Below are 8854 nucleotides of genomic sequence, written 5' to 3' on the forward strand. Positions count from 1 at the left end.
CTGTTTGCTCTTACCAGTAAAGCAGAAATTAAGTTGATTTAGTTGCAGTTGGTCCTGCTTTAAGCAGGGGGTTGCACTAAATGACCTTTGGGGTATCTTCTGACCCTAACCTTCTATGATTTTAAGTTGGCTACATTAAAAAAAAAAAAAAAAAAAACCACACACACACACACACACACACACACACATGCTTTTTAAAACCTGAAGCTAATGTAAATGTCTCCATTTCCAACAAGACAGTCAATAGCAGCATATGGGCTACGTCTAGACTGGCATGAATTTCCGAAAATGCTTTTAACAGAAAAATTTTCTGTTAAAAGCATTTTCGGAAAAGCACGTCTAGGTTGGCAGGATGCTTTTTCACAAAAGCACTTTTTGCGGAAAAGCGTCCGTGGCCAATCTAGCTGCGGTTTTCCGCAAAAAAGCCCCGATCGCCATTTTCGCGATCGAGGTTTTTTTGCAGAAAACACTACTATGCTATTTACACTGGCCCTTTTGGGCAAAAGTCTTTCGGAAAAAGACTTTTGCCCAAATGTGAGCAGCATAGTATTTCCGGAAAAGCACTGACGATCTTACATGAGATCGTCAGTGCTTTTCCGGAAATTCAAGCAGCCAGTGTAGACAGCTGGCAAGTTTTTCCGCAAAATCGAATGATTTTGCAGAAAAACTTGCCAGTCTAGACACAGCCATGGAGTTTAGAAGGTCTCTGTACCACTGTTCTCTATTGGATCTAATCAGATCTGTTTATAACTATGGCCGTGTCCAGACTCAGGGGTTTTTTCGGGAAAAGTAGCCTTTTCCCGAAAAAACTTCCCCTGCGTCCAGACTCAAGCCGCGTTCTTTCGAAATTATTTCGAAAGAATGCGGCTTTTCTTTCGATGGCAGTAAACCTCATTTCACGAGGAAGAACGCCTTCCTTCGAAAGTTCCTCTTTCGAAGGAAGGCGTTCTTCAATGTAAAGAGGCCGTCTTCGAAAGAGAGCATCCAGACTCGCTGGGTGCTCTCTTTCGAAAAAGCGGATTTTTCTTTCGAAAGATCCGCCTGCAGTCTAGACGCGATCTTTCGAAAGATGCTCTTTCGAAAGATGCTTTCGAAAGAGCATCTTTCGAAAGAAGCCTGCAGTCTAGACATAGCCTATGTGTTCTAGCCCCTATACGCCTAGCAGGTCATAGAGATTCTCACGTTATGTAAATGGATGCAGCTCCACTGATTTCTCTGGAGATTTGTCCAGTCTGGCTTCTTTTCTAATACTGGGGCTTTTGGCACAGAAGAAGCAGTCCTATGCAAATTCTTCCCACGAAGTTCCGAGCTACCATAGTTTACATTACAACCTCTGTCTCAAGTATTTCTATATCCACCTAGATGGTATCTAAGTGCCAATGACCCCTGGGAAAGTTCCAGGTGGCTCTTCTTTTCGTAGGTCAGGGTGTTGGAGTGACTCACCAGCCAACATGCCGCCCCCTGAAGTCTAGGCATGGCATAGTGTGCTCTACTGCTCTGGCACCCCTGCCAGCAATGACTAGCCCAGCCCACGTTTCTTTTCATGACAGTCCACATAGCATTTACTCCCTTCCTTTTTAGAGTAACAGAGTCCCATGACCTTACATTATGTCTTCAGCCTAACTCAAGGCTTATTAAAAGGCTTTCACACAAACTTCCTCAAGTGTGGGTAGAGGAAACCAGATCCTTCCTTCTCTGGATTCCAGTCCATGGACCCTCTAACAAATAAAGAAGAGCTGCTCCCCTCAGATTTCCGACCTTGGCCTGTCTCTAGTCCCTTTTCCCCAGTCTCTGCAGAGGCTCTTTCCTCCACAGACACTTTACCCCCTTCTGGGCTCAGTAGAGTTCTTGCATGCTCCTGTAAAAAAAGAGACATCCAAGAGTTTTCTCTCTGGCTGTCTGGCTCCTTTTCTGCTGTTTCCAAGACTGATTATGACCAACTGACTGTCCATACATTTCTCATTCCCAAAACCCCAATCTTCAGGCTGCCCCTTTGTCATGACTCACTGCAAAAGCCCACCCCACTCCTGCCCTTTCCAAGAGCTCCTTTCTTGGGAAACTTATTCCAAGACTATTCTCCTCAGGGCTTCTTTCCTCCCTGCTAATCACTGAATTGCTTCCTTTATTAGTCATTCCCATTCTTCTCACTGAAAATTCATTCTTAATTCAACCAACCAGTTGGGCTTGGCCATCCTCCAGGTGCACTAGCTGCTCACTGGCTTTAGTAAACTCCATTTTTTGCCACGTGTGGCATACATTTTTAACACAGGGAGATCGGATTTGTACATTACTGACTCTTTAGGATTTTACAACATTATTTTGTGCAGCATGCCTCGGTCACCATTCATTTCAGCTCTCTTGAATAACCCTGCACTATATTTCTCCAACCCAGTCTGTCCCAAATATTGCTGCTGGCATCACCTTTCGCAAATCCCTTCTCTGGTTCCCCTTTCCTTCTGCATCTGTGTCAAGACCATAGGCTCTAGATACAAAAACATCCTTACCTTAACCTATGATCTTATTTCTTCCTACAGCCCTCTCACATTGTATACCTCCACAGGGAGTAATTGTGAGAGGCGATCTCCCCAGTCTCTAGTTAACCGTGTATGTTGAATAGTAATAGAGAGGTAGCCATGTTAGTCTGATCTTGCTAAAACAAGATTTTTTCATTGTATTCCTTTGGTATATTTGATCAGGCCAATTCTCTTCCAGAATATGATCTGAGGAAGGGTCTGGCCCATGAAAGCTCATCACCTATTAAACCATCTTGTTAGTCTTTAAAGTGCTGCATAATTTTTCTTTTTGTTCTAGTTAACCCTGACTTTGCACCTCTTTCTACACTGCTCCTTTTGTAGGTAACCTCTCACTTCCACATGACAAGCTTTACCTTTTCCAGTTCTGTCATAGTGAAAAAAATCAGCTCATTGCTAGGCACCCCCTCATTGTGACACATGGCGTATCAGCTCTTGGGCACCACCACCAATTATCCTTCTGACACCAAAGCATCCTCTCTTCCATGGACTTATCTCTCTGGAGGGTTACCTTCTGGAATCCATCCGCTTCAGGGTCACGGCTGTCTATACTAAAAGTCTCAAAAATGCCTTCCCCCTCTGCGGGGCTCTTCCTCACTCTATCACTACCTTGCTCGGCACAATAATCCTTGTGATAGGCTGTATACCTCTTTCCTTGGGGCCAGTAGGGGAATCCCATTCCACCCTTTACTATGGATTCTGGTCCAGGGCCCTGCATTGAATAGTTAAATCTGCTATTTTACTTGTACTTCAGTATTCCTACACCACTTCCTACCCAGCTTCTTACATTGTTCTCTGGCGCTCTTTCAGTCTCTGTTGTTTCCAGCAGGGTCTCCAAAGCCTCCCCGCCTGGCGAGCTTTTCCTTATTCTCTGAGCTTTCTGCCTGGTGCACACATGCACATGCTCTTCTCCCAGCTGGCTCTTCCTCCTTTACTGCAGTTGCCTTCTGCTTTTCAGGGGGAATTTCCCAATTCCCCTCAGGTGGTGCTTGTTCTGTAATCAGGCTGACTCAGCTCTGGCTCTCCAGCCAGTGGAGCAAGCCACCCTGTAATACATATTAAAACTCACTTCATATGCAAAGATTGCCAATACTGATCTCACCACTGAAATTGCCCCTGCCCCTTATTACATTTGAATTACTGTCTCAGGTACCATGGTAATCTGAGTGATTCTGTAGGGAGCTCTTACAAGAAAAAGATTTTCTCTTTCTGGATATTCATTTACAATGGTGCTGTTTTCATTTAGTTGTAGCAGTATTACCCTAATGCCTGCTAGTCCCAGTTACAGAACAGGATCATTTTGCTAGATTCTGTACAGACAGAAAAGAAGAGCTTGCCCCTACCTCAGAGTTTACAATTGAGGTGTAAGACAAAAGACAACAGATGGACAGACATAGGGGAGAAGTATAAGGTGCTCTAAATTATCTATATGTAGAAAATCTTAGTTTCTTAGTGATGAAAGCATTTTAAAGTATAATCGTCTTATTCATTTTCATGTTTCAGTCAACTCAAACAACAGTGAAATTGGGTTATTTCAGGTTTTTCTGTCTTCCTCACGTGGCAGCATGATGCTGCAATATTGATCTTATATAACCTACAAGAAACTGTTTAGTCAGCATTTAAGAGAAAGTCATGGAAGCATTTTGTCTCACTTTAGGTTTTGTAATGTCTAATGTCAGCCCTAAGTAAACCTAGCACAATTTCCCACATGTATTTAACAATGTTTTAAATATTTGCTTTCTTATTGCACAATGTGAAAACAGAGGAGGCTAAGTCTACACGGCACTGCTCTTCCGGAAAAAGCTACGCAAATTGTGAACCACAATATGCGTAGCCTTTTCCACTTCTTTTTTCAGAAGAGGCTTTTCTGAACTCAGTGTAGACATAGCCAGAGTAAATTAGCTCTGTTTCTTTTTTTCTTCTCAAAACTCCACACAACTGTGGATCTGTAAAACAAATAAAAGATCATGTTGGAAAGAAGCCAACTTTTATGTTCTTTATTTTCTGATATACTTAAGCTACAGTCAGGGAGTGCCAGCTACTGTAAATTAGACTGTTACCCTAAGATTTCTCACTTTGCTGCTGTTTCCTGTAGAAAACAGTGGCTGTAAAATAAACATTGTTATTTCCCAGACTTCAACCCAAAGAGTCACAGGTTACTAGCTTCAAGGCCTTTCTGTCATTTCATGCTCAAACACTCTACAAACATCCTTGAACTGCAGGTGTTCCTGCCAAATTACACCAAACCACACACACAGAGCAAATAATGGCTTAAATATGTCACTATAAATCTTCTCTTTCTCTTTGTCTGTTAAATGGAGTGTTTATCTCACTAGTCCCATTAAAACAGTTTATTCTAATATATCCATAATGAACAATTTCTCATTACCACTATTGAACTGGAGATTAAATTGTATCTCTAAAGACAGTTCTAAGACACTAATTTGCATACTGCTTATCTGCTACTGTGTTGCAATATGATACAATGAACTGTCACAAACTGATGAATCTGATGAAATATCTATCCATTCTGGATCTAGTGGTATTTAAATGTAACTAGACAGAGGTTTAGTCATAATGATTCATCATTCCAATTAAACCACAGAGGTAGGTTGTGACTAGTCCTAAAGCAGTAACACTGAGGAAAAGTGAGGATTAAGGATTCCCACCCTAGCAGAGCAACATTAAGACCACCCAGACCTTAGCTCTGAGAGCAGTGAGAAACATATGTCTTGTGCAAAGAACATGAATGGATAGAGAAGAGGCAAGGAATAGACACATCCAGGGCTCAATACCTCATATACTGGTCAGTGGTACTGCCAGGTTATATGCAGGGAGAGGAAGGGATATTATGGAATTCAAACAAGGAGCATCTCAATTATCCCCACATCTAGCTGAAAGTGGGAGGAAACTTAAAGTGGTGAACCTGACTCAACTTTCAGGTGAACCGGGGGACTGTGTAGATTTAGGTAGAAAACTTCCAAATACAAGCTTGCATGATCTGAAAATCAAGTTTCCAGGGCAAGTATTTGGGAATATCAATTTGAAATTTGCTATATACAAGTATTGTGCAAGATTAGTCTTTCAGAAATCCTGACCTTTTATGTCCATCCAAGTGATTACTGCTGCCAATGAATTGGTGTGTATGAAAATTCTTGCAAGTGAACAAACATGAAAGGGATACCAGTGCAGTCAAATTCAGCTCACGGAAAAATTTCAATAAACTTTTGTTGATATTTTGTAGTAGTCCTCAACCGATAGAAGAACTAGTTTCATTCCATCACAAAAGCAAACACATACACGTGCATTACGTATTCCAGTACTCTATGATCAGACTTTTTTTTTACCTGTGTGGGATTATATTAGCAGATACTGAAATGTCACTTCAACAGTCATCTAATTGAAACAGACAATGTACTAATGTCATTTCTGTAACAAAATCAGGAAACTGTTTCTCAGACTAAGCTTTGTGACCAGAGGGCCAAAAGAATTGCTGAGCCCCTGGGCAAAGTGAGGAGGGGCAATTCTGCACTCCCTGGCAAGCTGGGGGCAAGCCTCCCCTCCTCCTCCAACTTTTCAGTGCCACGGGGGGCTCCAGCAGTGATTTACAGGGCTTCTGGTTCTGGCTGCTGTTGCAGTAACAGCAACAGTGTCTGAGAGCCCTGGGCCCTTTTGAATTGTCAGGTCCTGAGTCTGATGCCCCCTTTTCCCCTTCGGCAGGCCTGGTTGTGAACCTAACTCAGACAGGAATTTTCAATATAACTCTCCCTTTCCTCTCTAGATTAGTCAGGAGCAGGTAACTTTCACCTGTGTGCTTGTGTGCCTGATGTTGACATTAGGGAAGACTCTCCATATCCCAGTGATGATGTTGGATAGGTGGGAATCCCCTGCTACAGTCCTCTATCCCTAAAGGATTTCACAAGTAGTGGTGTATCCATCTGGCTGGCCCCTGTACACACTCAGGTGTATGCCTTGGGAACCTCTGGGAATAAGCTTATTTTATTAATAAATTATTATTAATAATAACAATAATAATATTAATCTGCAGCATGGGTCTAACTCAAAATACCAGATATATATAATATACGTTCAATATACTTAAATTTGAGTTAAACACCTTTACTTAATAATTTCAAGAAACAGGGTATAACAGACTAAGATTAAATGTCACTACTAATTTAAATCCACAGGAGGCAGTTGAATCAAATCAATTAACAATTATAGAACACAATAATAAATGAAACTTATCTAATGATATTTACACTGCCACCATTTACCCCACTCCTGAGCATACAGTCCTCTGGATTTCAGAGTCCTAGGCTCTTGATTGCATGGTTGTGCTTGAAGATCTTCAGTTGAAGACAGCACTGCACAGGTTCTGTACAGCACTCCAGCCAAGGCAACAAGCTGCACAACCTGTCTGAAGACTGCAGCTGGTCCCATTGAATGTTTGCAGCTCTGGGTCCAGTTCATTGGAAGGATCACTCTGCCTCTCTTCAGACTCTCTGCTGTGCTCGTTCCTTTGTAAGCACCTTCCCAAACAACAGCCAGTTATAGGGATGGCAGATATCATAAGCAGGGAAAGGCACAGCCTTCCCAAACTACCATGCAAGATCCTGCCCACACTCCACCCCCAGCACCTGCTCTTCCCAGGCTACAGGGTTAGGAAGGCTGAAGCCATGAGCTGCCCACCCTCCTCATGGTGTGTGAGGGGGGGAACTAAGGCCATGCATGGGGCTGAGGGACTGAGGAGCTTGCCTCCCCCAGCCCTACATTCACCCACCTCCCATGGTCAGTTACTCACTGTTCTTTCACTGCAGGCCCATCTCAGTCAGCTCTAGGCACTGCAATAGTCTCTCCTCTGGCTCCAGAGCAACCACCAACAGCCTCTGAGCTCCCTGCTCGATCAAAACCCCAGTAGGCTTTCAGCAATCACTTCCAGCAGCCTAGCAGCAGAACTGCTATAGACAGAGCCCCACACCAGCAGTCTGGCTCCCTGAACTCCCAGGAAGACAGAAGTCCCTCTCCTTATCCCTCCCCCCCAAGGCATCATGGGAGTTGTAGTCTCTAAGGTTAGATTGCAGGAGACAGGATCTTGCCAAATGGAACACTCCCAATAAAGTTCAGACGCCCCTCTAGTAAACTCATGGAAACTAGACTATGGGCCTTTGGCAGCACAAGTTGTGTATAAATCCCACGCCATCAGGTAGTCCATATTTAAGCAAACCAGCCTGAAAGCAGAGAAGGCTGGCTGGGAAGGAAATAGGAATAAGCTTCTAGGCATATATGCTCTTGTTAGAGATTAAAGTACTGCCTTTCTTGTAAGTTGTTTTTCCTATCACTGATTCTTCTATGGGAAGTTTGAATCAGCTCTACACTCCTGAGCATGAATCAGGCCCAGAGAGTGCAATTTAGTCATTGAGGAAGCAGAAGGATGGGGTTTTAACTAGAAAAGCACCCTACCATGTGTGTAAAAAAAGTAATTAAAGGGATTGTGCTTTATTTTATACCTTCCTGCTAATAGCTTTTCTTGTTACAATCCACCATTCTGCTGTTCCAGTGTGCAAGTTAAACATGCATGCCTCCCTGTATTTATTTAGCATTTGGTCCTGAATAAGCCTAATTGATGGCTCTGTGTTTCTGGGGACAGAGAAGGTATTTGTTTTTGTTTTCTTCTTGGTAATTATTCCACTATTTCAGGCAAAGGGAAAACACAAGGGCTACGTCTATACTGGAAGCTTCTTGCGCAAGAACAGTTTTGCAGAAGAGTTCTCGCGCAAAAAGTCTTCCACAAGAGCACGTCTACACTGGCATGTGCTTTTGCACAAAAGACATGCTTTTGCGCAAAAGCGTCTATGGCAGTGTGGATACTCTCTTGCGCAAGAAAGCTCTGATGGCCATTTTAGCCATAGGGGTTTCTTGCGCAAGAAATTCATGTTGTCTGACTACACTACCCTCTTGCGCAAGAGCTCTTGTGCAAGAGGGCTTATTCCTCGTGGGGAGAGGAGTAACTCTTCAGGAAGAAGCCCTGTTTTCCGACACTAGACTGTAAATTTACTTGTGCAAGAACGTGCGTGCAGTGTAGACAATTGGCAAGTTTTTGTGCAATAACAGCTGTTCTTGCGCAAGAAGCCGCCAGTGTAGACGTAGCCCTAAGGTGTTCTGGATGGTAAGAATTGGAGTAGAAGACTAATATTAGCCACTTCTCTAGTGGGATAAATTCTTACTGTATTGTTTAATTGGCATCTAGATACCACAGTGAAGACTCCCTTCTAAAAATTTTAAAGCACCATGAACATATACCATGGTATGCACTAGTTAGT

The 8854-nt window shown here is 43.0% G+C and overlaps 1 long non-coding RNA gene across 1 annotated transcript in view; it reads right to left on the reverse strand.

Moving 5' to 3' along the window:
• Positions 1-3949, reverse strand: part of LOC102445180 (uncharacterized) — an 80686-nt gene extending 76737 nt beyond the window's left edge. The window contains exon 1 of the long non-coding RNA XR_012901387.2: positions 3319-3949. This is a non-coding gene — a long non-coding RNA (uncharacterized LOC102445180). The remainder of the gene's footprint in view (positions 1-3318) is intronic.
• Between the last annotated feature and the right edge of the window lie 4905 nt (positions 3950-8854).

This window comes from Pelodiscus sinensis, chromosome 2 (assembly GCF_052426305.1).
Source record: "Pelodiscus sinensis isolate ZL-2025 chromosome 2, ASM5242630v1, whole genome shotgun sequence".
Taxonomy (NCBI): domain Eukaryota; kingdom Metazoa; phylum Chordata; order Testudines; family Trionychidae; genus Pelodiscus; species Pelodiscus sinensis.